This window comes from Lolium rigidum, chromosome 2 (genome assembly GCF_022539505.1).
Source record: "Lolium rigidum isolate FL_2022 chromosome 2, APGP_CSIRO_Lrig_0.1, whole genome shotgun sequence".
In the NCBI taxonomy this organism is placed as follows: Eukaryota; Viridiplantae; Streptophyta; class Magnoliopsida; order Poales; family Poaceae; genus Lolium; species Lolium rigidum.
In genome coordinates, this window is record NC_061509.1 from 162,364,803 (window position 1) to 162,377,830 (window position 13,028).

The following is a 13,028-nucleotide window of genomic DNA, read 5'->3' on the forward strand; positions in this document are numbered from 1 at the left end:
AGGTCTGTGGGAAACCTTCCACGGCGCACCCGAGGGTAGCGGTGGAGACGACGAGGGCCTCGCGTCCACGGACATGGGGACGAGGGTGCTCTTGGTGAAGTGGATGACGAGGCCGGCCGCCGCAGCGAAGTCGTCGAGGATACCCTTGAGCCGCAAAAAATGTTTTTGAACTTCCATGTTATATATGCTTTATAGTAACAAGAGCTCAGATACTTAATACTCAGATGGTTTCATTAGCGCAACAGCCTACTGCTTACTTGAAATATCTTAAATGAAATAATGTCTAAACCAGTTTCTTCACATCATAGGCAAATTGTAAAATAAGAAATTTCCCTAAACTTCAATTCAGCCAAAACTGCGAACTGCCCTAGTTTCATATTCTCTCCGTCTAAAAATAGGTGGCTCACTTTTGTTTAGATACAGATGTATGTAGATGTATTTTAGTTATAGATATATCCGTATCGACACCTATTTTGAGACAGAGGTAGTACATGAATTTGTAATATTTTGGTTATCTAATTATTTTCAGTCCCTTAATTAGCTTTTAGAAGGCACTTATAGATAAATCCTCACCTTGCAAATTTGGCGCATCAAGACGAGCACCTCGTGGCATGCCTCAAGTACCAGTCCATTCTTTCCTTCACATCCTCCAAGCTGCACACTTCCCGAAGGCTTAACACAGCCACCACCATGGTAGGCGTCATTCCCTCCTCCCCTACATTGATCCCTTAACGGTGCTGCTTGTGGCTCCTCCGCACATCAGCATGTAATCGAGCATAGCGCGTGATTGCCTCCTCAGAAGATATTTGGATGGTTATGGGAGATGCAGCAGACGAAGGGGTCGCGCAGTAGGATAAGACTATCGGACAGAGCGCCATGACGAGAGAAGGCGAAGGTGCTCGCGGTTGGACTCGACATGAGCGGTCTAAACACAACTGGTGGACCTCTAGCGCACAGAGGCGTCGAGCGAGGGACGACATAATCGTGACCGTACTCAACAGTCAACACGACAGCGAGACGTGACTGGTCGAGCTCAAGCGCGTGCAGCCGGCGAGTGAGGGGAGCCGGACGGCGACGCCAACGATGGCTTCCTGCGGCTGTGGGCATATATCACAACGCCGGTGAGGGCCCTCCCACGGGCTAGCGCAACGGGATCGCAGCGCCGGCGAGGGGCTGTCCTACGGTTGAGGGGCACCGTGGCGGGCATGGAGTGTTGTTTTGCAGGCGGAGAAGAACGGGCAAAGAGATTTGAGGGCAAGCTTTGCGGACACGGAAGTCAAAGATGTTGCAACTAATATGCTGTGTTTCAGGTGGCGTTCTAATCGTGTGAGAATCAGGCGCGCAGCATAAGTAGGATCAGCATGCTAGTTTATAGGCAGATTTCAGTTGTGCCGTCTAGTTTGTTGAGAGTGCGTGTGCGGTGGCATATTTTGTAATTTCTAGTTTGTTGAGAGACGTGGGGGGTATTATTGTCCATCCTAAAAATATGACACCAGGCATTCACCAGTTTGCTCTTAATAGTAGAGATCTTGTGTTGTCTGAAGGAGAAAGCTCCGGTGGTCGATTAGTTGCACTTGCAAGATCTAATTGCAGTATCTTGTTGGTATATATGGTGGAGGAAGCGAGTGAAGGGAAATCAAGTTCCTACCCCTACTGGCTCGGCTTTTGCCATCAATTCTTTGACGACAAATTTCAGTTAAGTCCAACACAATGCAATACCAAAAAATCCAATGGATGACAAACCAAATTTTGGTGACCAAAATCTTAAAAATTTGTGCAGTTTTATGCAATCATTGAGGTGAAGCTATTGCGAGGATGACTTGCACTCTAGATAATGTGTTGAATGCAAACTACCGCTGAAGCTTTAGCCTTGTTGTGTTCGATATCAAAGACGACTAACTTAATCTCTCCTAAAGTAGGTCCAACTAGCATTTTCCTATGAGCTTCTCAAAGACATTTATGTAACTTCTCAACTAAAGACACACGCATAATAAATTTATCAACACCAAGCAAATGTTTGTATAATATTTGTAGCATATTTCAAAATATCATCACCCCAATGATCAAACCCAAGCACTAGATCAACCAAGGGATCTTACGGTGTGTTTGGTTTGTGATTTTGGTTGAGCTATTCCTTGCTCACAAGTTAGTTTAAGTTGGCTTAAAAAAATGAACTAGAGTTGGTAATGGAGCATTGTGGCAAGCCAAAAGGTTGCCAGCCTTTCCAAATAAGAATCAATCTTTTGGCTATGACAAACAATTTGGTAAGCCATGCTTTGGTAGCAATCCAAACACATCCTTATTCTTACACTCCTGACCACTAACTTTAACCATAAAATACTTAGTAGTACAATCCCCTTCTAGCAAGTCATTTTTTTGGATCTTTGTCTCCACTTGATCTCCTCACCCGTAATTCTATTCAACTTAACAACTAAGAACTAACTCACATCTTAGATTATATAAAGTAGGAGATAAATTAGAGTATATCTTGTGTTGTCTGAAGGAGAAAGCTCCGGTGGTCGATTAGTTGCACTTGCAAGATCTAATTGCAGTATCTTGTTGGTATATATGGTGGAGGAAGCGAGTGAAGGGAAATCAAGTTCCTACCCCTACTGGCTCGGCTTTTGCCATCAATTCTTTGACGACAAATTTCAGTTAAGTCCAACACAATGCAATACCAAAAAATCCAATGGATGACAAACCAAATTTTGGTGACCAAAATCTTAAAAATTTGTGCAGTTTTATGCAATCATTGAGGTGAAGCTATTGCGAGGATGACTTGCACTCTAGATAATGTGTTGAATGCAAACTACCGCTGAAGCTTTAGCCTTGTTGTGTTCGATATCAAAGACGACTAACTTAATCTCTCCTAAAGTAGGTCCAACTAGCATTTTCCTATGAGCTTCTCAAAGACATTTATGTAACTTCTCAACTAAAGACACACGCATAATAAATTTATCAACACCAAGCAAATGTTTGTATAATATTTGTAGCATATTTCAAAATATCATCACCCCAATGATCAAACCCAAGCACTAGATCAACCAAGGGATCTTACGGTGTGTTTGGTTTGTGATTTTGGTTGAGCTATTCCTTGCTCACAAGTTGGTTTAAGTTGGCTAAAAAAATGAACTAGAGTTGGTAATGGAGCATTGTGGCAAGCCAAAAGGTTGCCAGCTTTCCAAATAAGAACCAATCTTTTGGCTATGACAAACAATTTGGTAAGCCATGCTTTGGTAGCAATCCAAACACATCCTTATTCTTACACTCCTGACCACTAACTTTAACCATAAAATACTTAGTAGTACAATCCCCTTCTAGCAAGTCATTTTTTTGGATCTTTGTCTCCACTTGATCTCCTCACCCGTAATTCTATTCAACTTAACAACTAAGAACTAACTCACATCTTAGATTATATAAAGTAGGAGATAAAGTAGTAATTTCACTCTTCTTAGCAATAGTATCTATTATTTGGCTGGAAACAATCATCCTTCTTTTCTTGTTTTCGTCTTCTATATTTGGCTTCAAGCATTTCAAAATACGACTGCTATTCACAAGAAATCTATGCCAAAAACTCAAAGCACTTCTACCTCTTTTAGTTTCGTTCCAAATATTTTGCACCAAGTCAAAAGAAATTCTGGCCGTTGAAACCAACATAGTATCTCAAATTGGAAAGTTTCATTCTAGGGGAATTTTATTGTTCATAATTTTCCGGATTTGCATATATAATTCGAGATTGAATAGAGATGGGCTATACAAAGCAAGTCCCGAGTACGACCCATCTTTACAGCTCGGCCTCCTCCTGTCCTCCAACTCCAACTCAATTGGAATTACGCTCGGTCGATTCATCATGATATAACCTGACAACCTGAGCTGAGCTAAGTATAGATTAAGAAGTTGTCAAAAAAAGTATAGATTAAGAAAGAAAATATGCATGTACGTATGTGCGGATCCATGAGAAATTAGGGGAAAGGTTATGTTTTTGGCTGCTTAAGAGGAAAATTAGGTTGTGAACAATAGGGGAAAGTCGTGCCGGCCGGTGTGCCGATCGAACAGCAGATATACACAAAACCTAATCGTACGAGTAGGAGTACGACGATCCGATCGATTCCCCAGGGCTAGCTAGGGAGCTCGCCTCGCCATGGCGTCGCCGGACAGGCTGAGCCAGCTACCGGACTGCCTGCTCCAGACCATCCTCTCCTCGCTGGGCGCCAGGCAGCTCGTGCAGACGACGGCCCTCTCGCGGCGGTGGCGCCACGTCTGGCGTGGCGTGCCGCGCCTCGACATCGACCAGCGGGAGTTCCAGGCCGCTGACGCACCGGCCGACCGCCACGGCAGGCGCGACAAGTCGCTCGAGCTCGACGAGTGGGCGAGGTTCGACGATTTCGCCGATAACCTCCTCCTCTCGCACCACCACGGCGGCAGCGACGGCGACGACGATAACCTCCCCCTGGACGCGCTCCGCCTGCACGTCGTCGACAAACGGGATGCCAGCCGGCGGAGGCTGCCGCTCTACGCCAGGTGGCTAGACTGGATCCACGGCTGGCTCGACCGCTACCGGCCCGCGGCGCTCGAGATCCACAGCGATTTCGACATGACCGTCGACCTGCGTCTCATGGGCATCCGTTCCGATCTAAGCCGACTCAACGCCTTGCGCCTCCGCGGCATCCTCCACGCCGGCGGCTTCGGCGACGATTCCGAGTCCGCCGACTCCGTGTCCGTGTGCCCTCAGCTGGAGCACGTCGAGTTCACCAGCTGCGCCATTGGTTTCGAGGGGGTGGTCACCGCCCGCACGCTCAAGACGCTCGTCATCGACCGCTGCTGGAGGAGAGCCGATACCAAGGAGGAAGGTGCTCCGCGCCCGCGCGTCCAAGCTCCCGCCCTTACTTCTCTGCGCCTGGTCATGACCTTCCAGAGTGACATATGGGTGTTCGAGACACCGTCGCTCGTCGAGGCATCGATCCGTACCACGAGGTTCTTTGTCAACAGGGACGACGAGTATGAGCTTCTTTGCAACCTCTATAATGTGACAAGATTAGAGCTGTCCGGCTTCCTGGCGCTAGACAAGGTTTGGTTCTATGGCGATCTTCTTTCTCTGTTGAGAAATCTAGACATACACCTATATTTTATTCTTGAGACATTACACAGCGAGCAACCTCGTATATGGCACTGAATTATTCCTTGCTTCATCAGATTAGGCCGAAAAACGGAGCGCATCAAGATTTGCCAAAATTCCATAACCTGACTACGCTGCTCCTTGATGACTGCGACTTGACCGGTGAAGTTTACAACTTGTTGGACTTGTTTCTGTACAATGCTCCCAACTTGGAGAAACTTACTCTGCAGAACTGCAAGGTAACTTACATATCTTCTCTCAATATATATCATTTGCCTTCTTAGTGCTAACTAATAGTTAATCATACACTGATAATTAATGTTGAAAGCTTCCGCAAGAATGGTCCAAGTCGAAGAAGATGTGTCTGACCCTCAAGTTTACCGAGATCAATTGTCATAAGAAGGACGATGTTTGCCAGGTCAATCATTGACTTTTGGCTGGGCATTTCAAAGAACCGCCAGAAGACCGCGATATCAAGTAATCAGGTGCACTTCTCATATTAATCATAGCAGATTACCAGGTCAGCGGGTCGCAATAAACACTAGTGTTTTTCCGCGAAAATGCAAATTGCATTGAAAAGGCAGAGTTTAGAGTTACAAGCCTCCTAGGAGAATTTCCTTGGCATTTCTGACAACATCTGAAGGTTCAGTAGTTACTGGGAGTTTGGAGTTATTCATAGCAGGCATTATCCTTTCTTATTCCTTGATGTCCGTTTCAAATATGTACATGAAAATTTGTGATGCTGTGGATGCATACTGTGCTAATATTGTAGAGAAAAGAAAAAAATCGTGGCATTTCTGACAACATCTGAAGATTCGGTACTTACTGGGAATGGCATTGAAGAAGTGGTAAACCTCATTATTATCAAATACTCCAGCTTCAGTACCTCATAGAAAACGGGGGCCCTGTAATACAACAGAATTAGGGGGAACCGGTTCAACCCTCTAGAGGTGGCCTATCACATATATATATATATATATATATATATATATATATATATATATATATATATATATATATATATATATATATATATCCCTCAATCTTAGCCACTTTCTAAAGAATCGAGAAGGGTAAGATTGCGCCTACAGGCCTAACCTGATCCGTAATCGCTTCTCTGACACACGTTCCCGTACAAAGTGATAGTCAACTTCGATGTATTTCGTTCGGGCATGAAATACCGGATTTGCAGAAAGGTAAGTAGCACCGATGTTATCATACCAAAGGATAGGAGGCTGCGGTTGGGATATACCCAATTCCTGAAGCAAGGACTGTACCCAAATGATCTCAGCAGTGGCATTGGCTACAGCCTTATACTCAGCTTTAGTACTGCTACGTGACATAGTAGCTTGTTTCCGAGCACTCCAGGCGATCAAAGTAGAGCCAAAGAACACAGCATAGCCCCCGTAGATCGCCTGTCATCCGGACTGCCAGCCCAGTCCGCATCAGAATACGCCGAGAGGACCCCATAGGGAGTCGGTCGGATAGAGAGCCCATAAGACACAGTAAGTCGAACATAGCGCAAGATGCGCTTGACAACCGACCAATGAGTGTCGCGAGGCGCCTGTAAATACTGACAAACTCTGTCGACAGCATAGGATATGTCCGGTCGTGTGATCGTCAAGTACTGCAGACCACCAACAATAGACTGTCGCATCCTCAGAAGGCAGAAGCTCACCATCAACAGCAGTAATCTTGTCAGTGGAAGACATGAGTGTAGTAGTCGTCTTACACTTAAGCATCCCAGCCCGCTGCAACAAGTCCAAAGAGTACTTCTTTTGTGTCATAACAAGTCCAGCACCTCGAGACGCAACCTCCACGCCAAGAAAATAGTGAAGTTGCCCAAGGTCCTTGACAGCAAAATCAGCACCAAGTGAACGAATAAGAGCATTAGCAGCAAACTGAGAGGAGCTGACCAAGATAATATCATCCACATAGACCAACAAGTACATAGTGACTGCATGCTTCTGTAGAAGAAACAATGAGGAGTCAGCGGCGGACGGTGTAAAACCATGAGCACGAAGAGCGGTCGCAAGACGGGCATACCAGGCACGAGGAGCTTGCTTCAACCCATACAGTGCTTTAGTAAGATGACATATGTGATCAGGACGATCAGGATCAGAAAAACCAGGTGGCTGTCGCATATAGACCTCCTCCTCCAATAAGCCATGAAGAAAGGCATTCTGCACATCAAGCTGACGGAGGGACCATCCACGAGTGACCGCAATAGAGAGAAGAAGCCTGATTGTGGTAGGCTTGACCACTGGACTGAAGGTATCTTCATAGTCAAGACCATAACGCTGTCGAAATCCTCGAGCAACAAGACGCGCTTTGTAGCGCTCGATAGTCCCATCAGAATGCTTCTTTACCTTGAAAACCCATTTAGAGTCAATGACGTTAACTCGCGGTGGTGGAGGAACAAGAGTCCACGTCTCATTACGAAGAAGAGCCTGATACTCCTGTTCCATAGCCTCTCGCCAATGAGGAATACTCATAGCAGCCTGATATGTGCGGGGCTCGGAGGACGGATCCGCAATGGCAGCAGTCATACACGCAACATGCCAAGCAATAGTACCGTCAGTGCGCTCCTTTGGGCGAAAAATGCCATTGCGGCTGCGCGTATGCGGACGCAGCACGGGAGCTGTCGATGTCGAAGGAGCAGCCGAGGAGGGACTGGAAGACGTCGACGGAGAGGACCTAGCCGACGATGGGTTGGGCGATGGCGACGACAGTGGCCCAGTCGGCGAGGGACTGGGCGACGCACTGTGCGTCGGAGAGACCGAGCCAGGGTCCGCCAAGGGCGTCAGAGGCTGTGAGCTGCACGGCGAGGGAGGCAGCCCAGGAGAGTCTGGCGACGAGGGCGAGGCGGATGTGGGGCTCGGCGTGGCAGGCCAGGTCCGGGGCGAGGCCGGCCCAGCGCCAGGAGGCGAGGCAACCCGCGGCGTAGAGGGCGGGTCGGGCGAGCGTGCATGGGAGCTCGGACCGAGGCCATGCAGAGGCGCAACACGATCGACGTGCGCGTCAGATGGCACCGGCGGTGGAGGTACGGTGATACGGGGACTTGGCCCGATCTTTCACGGTGCATCTTCTTGATCCATAGGATCCGATAAGTCTCCCAACCACGTGTGCAATACACGCAGCCTGAAGATGGGGAACGCCAATCCGGCGAGCAACTCGACGAAGAACGCCGAACCTCAAGCAGAATAGACACGCCAAGAAGCTCGACTACCCTTGACAGATTCAAGGACCTCCGAGAACACACGATCACTCTTGACAACTCAAGAACTCTCATATCTTTATTAGATAACCGGACGAACGTCCAAGACGTCGTCACGCACGCCGATCCCATAGGGACGGTGATAGTATGAACTCAAAGTTCTACATATTCTGGATTCAATCTAAAACTTCCCTAACCCTAACCGTGCCATCTCCTTATATGAGAGGGAGAGCTGGCCGGCCGGCCCCCTTATTGGGCCTAACCTAGTTCGACTTGGACATGCCCAAGTCAAACAGACTCTATTAAAACCCTAGATGGCCCACAGCATGACCTGGCTACATTATTATTTCATAATAACAAGACTATGATAAAATACTGATACAACCTTAGACTTAATCATCATATCAATGGCTGTCCTAGTGTACCAGGCCTGGATATCCTCATCATCCTCCCCTTCTTCAAGAAGCGTTGTCCCCAACGCGTGTGGGTCTGCTAGAAAAAGGGTGATGTCAGATAAGTAACATCGCCGGTCTTCATCCTCAAGCCTCGCCAGTCTTCCACACCTCATCCTCCCTCTCGACTAGCTTGTCTTGACCTTGGCGCCCCTTTGGTCTTCGACGCCATCAACCTGATTGAAGACACAAGCATCCTCCCAAACGCAACTGAAGTGCGCCATACATATCACCCAAAACAAACAGAACAAACTCCTGTCCGCCATGGATCCAAATAAGCTGAACACACCCGAGTACGCACTCTCTTGGATCACCAATGTCTTCCTTCTTTGAAGAATTTTTTTCATACACTCCACGATGAACAAGCACCAGCAGCAACAACAGCAGCAGGAAACAGCCAAAAACAGACTCACGGCAGAAAATTCCTGTCGCGGCAGAGAAACTGGCAGAAATCCTGCCGCGGCAGAGAAAACTGTCAAAATTTTGGGAAGGCCGGCAGTGCCGGGGTGTTGAGGCCGGCAGTGCCGGTGTGGCCAGCAGTGCCGGGGTGTCAAGGCCGGCAGTGCCGGTCTCCTGACGGATCTGACCTTCTTCCTCGCGATTTTTCCTGCCGCGGCAGAGAATTCTGGCGAACTCCTGTCGTGGCAGAGAATCTGCAGCACTACTCCTTCCTCTCCCTTGCTTCCGCCTCCTCCTCCGCATGAACGAAGGCTTCCTCGATCTTCACCAACAGTATGGCGGCGACGTACCCAATGGTATCCACTCCAAATAGAGAAAAACAATGGCGAACAACAAACAAACCGCACCGTGATCAACCTAGCGCTCTGATACCAAGATGATACGGGGACTTGGCCCGATCTTTCACGGTGCATCTTCTTGATCCATAGGATCCGATAAGTCTCCCAACCACGTGTGCAATACACGCAGCCTGAAGATGGGGAACGCCAATCCGGCGAGCAACTCGACGAAGAACGCCGAACCTCAAGCAGAATAGACACGCCAAGAAGCTCGACTACCCTTGACAGATTCAAGGACCTCCGAGAACACACGATCACTCTTGACAACTCAAGAACTCTCATATCTTTATTAGATAACCGGACGAACGTCCAAGACGCTGTCACGCACGCCGATCCCATAGGGACGGTGATAGTATGAACTCAAAGTTCTACATATTCTGGATTCAATCTAAAACTTCCCTAACCCTAACCGTGCCATCTCCTTATATGAGAGGGAGAGCTGGCCGGCCGGCCCCCTTATTGGGCCTAACCTAGTTCGACTTGGACATGCCCAAGTCAAACAGACTCTATTAAAACCCTAGATGGCCCACAGCATGACCTGGCTACATTATTATTTCATAATAACAAGACTATGATAAAATACTGATACAACCTTAGACTTAATCATCATATCAATGGCTGTCCTAGTGTACCAGGCCTGGATATCCTCATCATACGGGGTCCTCCAGAATCTCCAAACGAGCTCCACATCCAGTGCCTGCACCATGGTTAGGCAATAGTACAGGAGAGTATGCAACATCATCAAATTGGTCAGAGGCAATAGATGATGAATGCAAGGAGGAAGACTCATCGGTGGAGACAAGGAGTTTGGCAAAGGGAAAAACATGCTCATCAAACACGACATCCCGAGATATGTAGACACGATTAGTAGGAACATGAAGACATTTGTAACCTTTATGAAGGGAACTATAGCCAAGAAAGTCACACTTTTTGGATCTAAATTCCAGCTTGCGTTTATTGTATGGGCGAAGATGCGGCCAGCAAGCACAACCAAACACTTTGAAGAAAGTACAGTCAGGCTGTTCATTCAAGAGAAGTTCAATAGGAGTTTTCATGTTGAGAACACGCGTGGGAGTACGGTTGATAAGAAAGCATGCAGTGGTGAAAGCATCACTCCAAAACCGAAACGGAACCGATGCATGGGCCAGAAGAGTAAGACCAGTCTCGACAATATGACGATGCTTACGTTCTACAGAGCCATTCTGCTGATGTGTATGTGGACATGCTAAACGGTGAGCGATCCCAAGCGACTGAAAGAAGGAGTTGAGGTTGCGATACTCACCACCCCAATCCGACTGAACATGAACAATTTTATGCTTGAGGAGGCGTTCAACATGTTTTTGAAACTGAACAAAAATATCAAACACATCAGATTTGCGCTTGATGAGATAAAGCCAAGTAAAACGACTGTAAGCATCAACGAAACTGATATAATAATTATGACCACTAACAAAGGTTTGGGCAGGACCCCATACATCTGAAAACACAAGCTCTAGAGGATGTTTGACCTCCCTAGTAGACTCCGAAAAAGGAAGTTGATGACTCTTCCCCTGCTGACAAGCATCACACACTGCTACATCTTTATTACTAGGTGTGGTAGGAAGCTCATGACGACGCAAAACATGGCGAACAATAGGAGTGGCAGGATGACCAAGACGAGCATGCCACTGTGACGGCGAGACGCAAACTCCACTGAAAACGCGAGAGACGCCAGGATGCTCCAGGCGATAGAGGCCCTGGCATAGGCGCCCACTAAGAAGCACGTCCCTCGTGTCCCGATCCTTAATAAAAAGACCAAACGGGTGAAATTCACAAAACACATTATTGTCAAAAGTGAGTCTAGGAACTGAGAGTAGATTGCGTGTCACAGATGGTACTCTAAGAACATTGCGAAGCTGAAGACTCCTATTTGCATGGCTAGTGAGAAGAGATGCTTGACCAATATGGGAGATGTGCATACCTGCTCCGTTGGCGGTGTGGACTTTTTCGGAACCGTGGTAGGGCTCGGTGGTGTGGAGCTTCCCATCTCGCTCGTCAGGTGCTCCGTTGCCCCAGAATCCATGTACCAATGCGGGTCGATGGAGTAGGACTGAGTATGCCCCTGGGACTTCGGAGGCGGCGCGGGGCGGTCAGCCATGGCTGCTTGACGCGCATTGTTGCGAGTACCCCGGCCATCATTGCCAAGGCCAAGAAAGCTCTACTGGAAGCGACGATGACACTTGGACGCCCAATGTCCATCAAGGCCACAGAGCTGGCAGACTCGCCGCCCCCCACTGCCAGGCAACGTCGAAGGAGGAGCGGACGAAGACGAGGACGGCGCGGGCCCCTTGCCGGACGTCGGGGCGCCCGATGCGGGAGAGCTGCCCTTATAGGCAGCATGCGGGGAGGGAGAGCCACGGCCGCGGCTAGCACGACGCGCCTCAACACGCTGCTCGGTGAGAAGAAGGCGGGAGTATATCTCATGTGCCATCATGGGATTGGAGTGCCCCCGCTCATTGATGATCTCAACCAGGCCATCATATTCTTCGTCAAGACCGTTGACGATGAAGGAGTTGAACTCGGAGTCCGTGAGCGGCTGTCCAATGGACGCCAGCGTGTCAGCAAGGGCTTTGACCTTGTTGTAGAATTCCGTGGCCGTGGTGTCAAGTTTCTCACACTCGCCGAGCTCACGACGGAGGGCACTAGCACGAGCTTGTGACTGCGACGCGAAAGAGCGCTCGAGAATGGTCCATGCCTCATGAGAAGTCTTGGCAAAGACGATGAGCCCGGCAACAGCCGGGGTAAGCGACCCTTGGATGGAGGAGAGGTTCGCCTGATCCTGCCCCATCCAAACACGGTGCGCCGGATTGTAGACCGGACCGTTCACGCTGTCCACCAGCGCAGGAGGGCAAGGAAGAGAGCCGTCGACATAGCCGAGCAGGTAATGGCTCCCAAGGAGCGGCAGGACCTGCGCGCGCCAGAAGATGTAATTATCTGGCGACAGCTTGACGGTGATGAGGTTGCCAAAGTGAAACGGCGGAGGCAACGAGCCCGTCGTGAAGACTGCCGGGGGCGCGTACGCCATGGGGGCAGAGACGGGCGGCACGGGCAGGGGCGCGGAGGTGACACCCTCAAGAGGCAATGGCGTCGTCGAGGATGTGGACCCTGCCGGAGGCACGGACGCCGTAAGGGCAGGGTGCACCGAGGCAGGCCCCGTGGCGGAGGATCCAACCGTCCAGGCCGGCGAGACGGCCGCAGGCGCGAGGGCCAGAGACCCAAGGGTGTCGGCCGAAGAAGCGGGCGAGGAGGCGCCAGAGGTGTGAACCATGAGCGCATGAGGGTTGGAGAAGAAGGAGCCAACGCTCCTAGTCCCGATCAGAGGCGACTGCAGAGCAGCAGAGTAGATGGGGCGAGAGAGCAGGGCCGCGAGCGAGGCCGGAAGGTAGCCCGCGTTAGAGGAGCCGGAG

At 49.2% G+C, this 13,028-nt stretch overlaps 1 long non-coding RNA gene across 1 annotated transcript; it reads left to right on the top strand.

Moving 5' to 3' along the window:
- The first annotated feature begins 5,206 nt into the window (after positions 1 to 5,206).
- On the top strand, positions 5,207 to 5,814 carry LOC124687596. The gene is made up of 2 exons (XR_006998250.1): positions 5,207 to 5,355; positions 5,445 to 5,814. It is a non-coding gene; the product is annotated as an uncharacterized LOC124687596 (long non-coding RNA).
- The last annotated feature ends 7,214 nt before the right edge of the window (positions 5,815 to 13,028 follow it).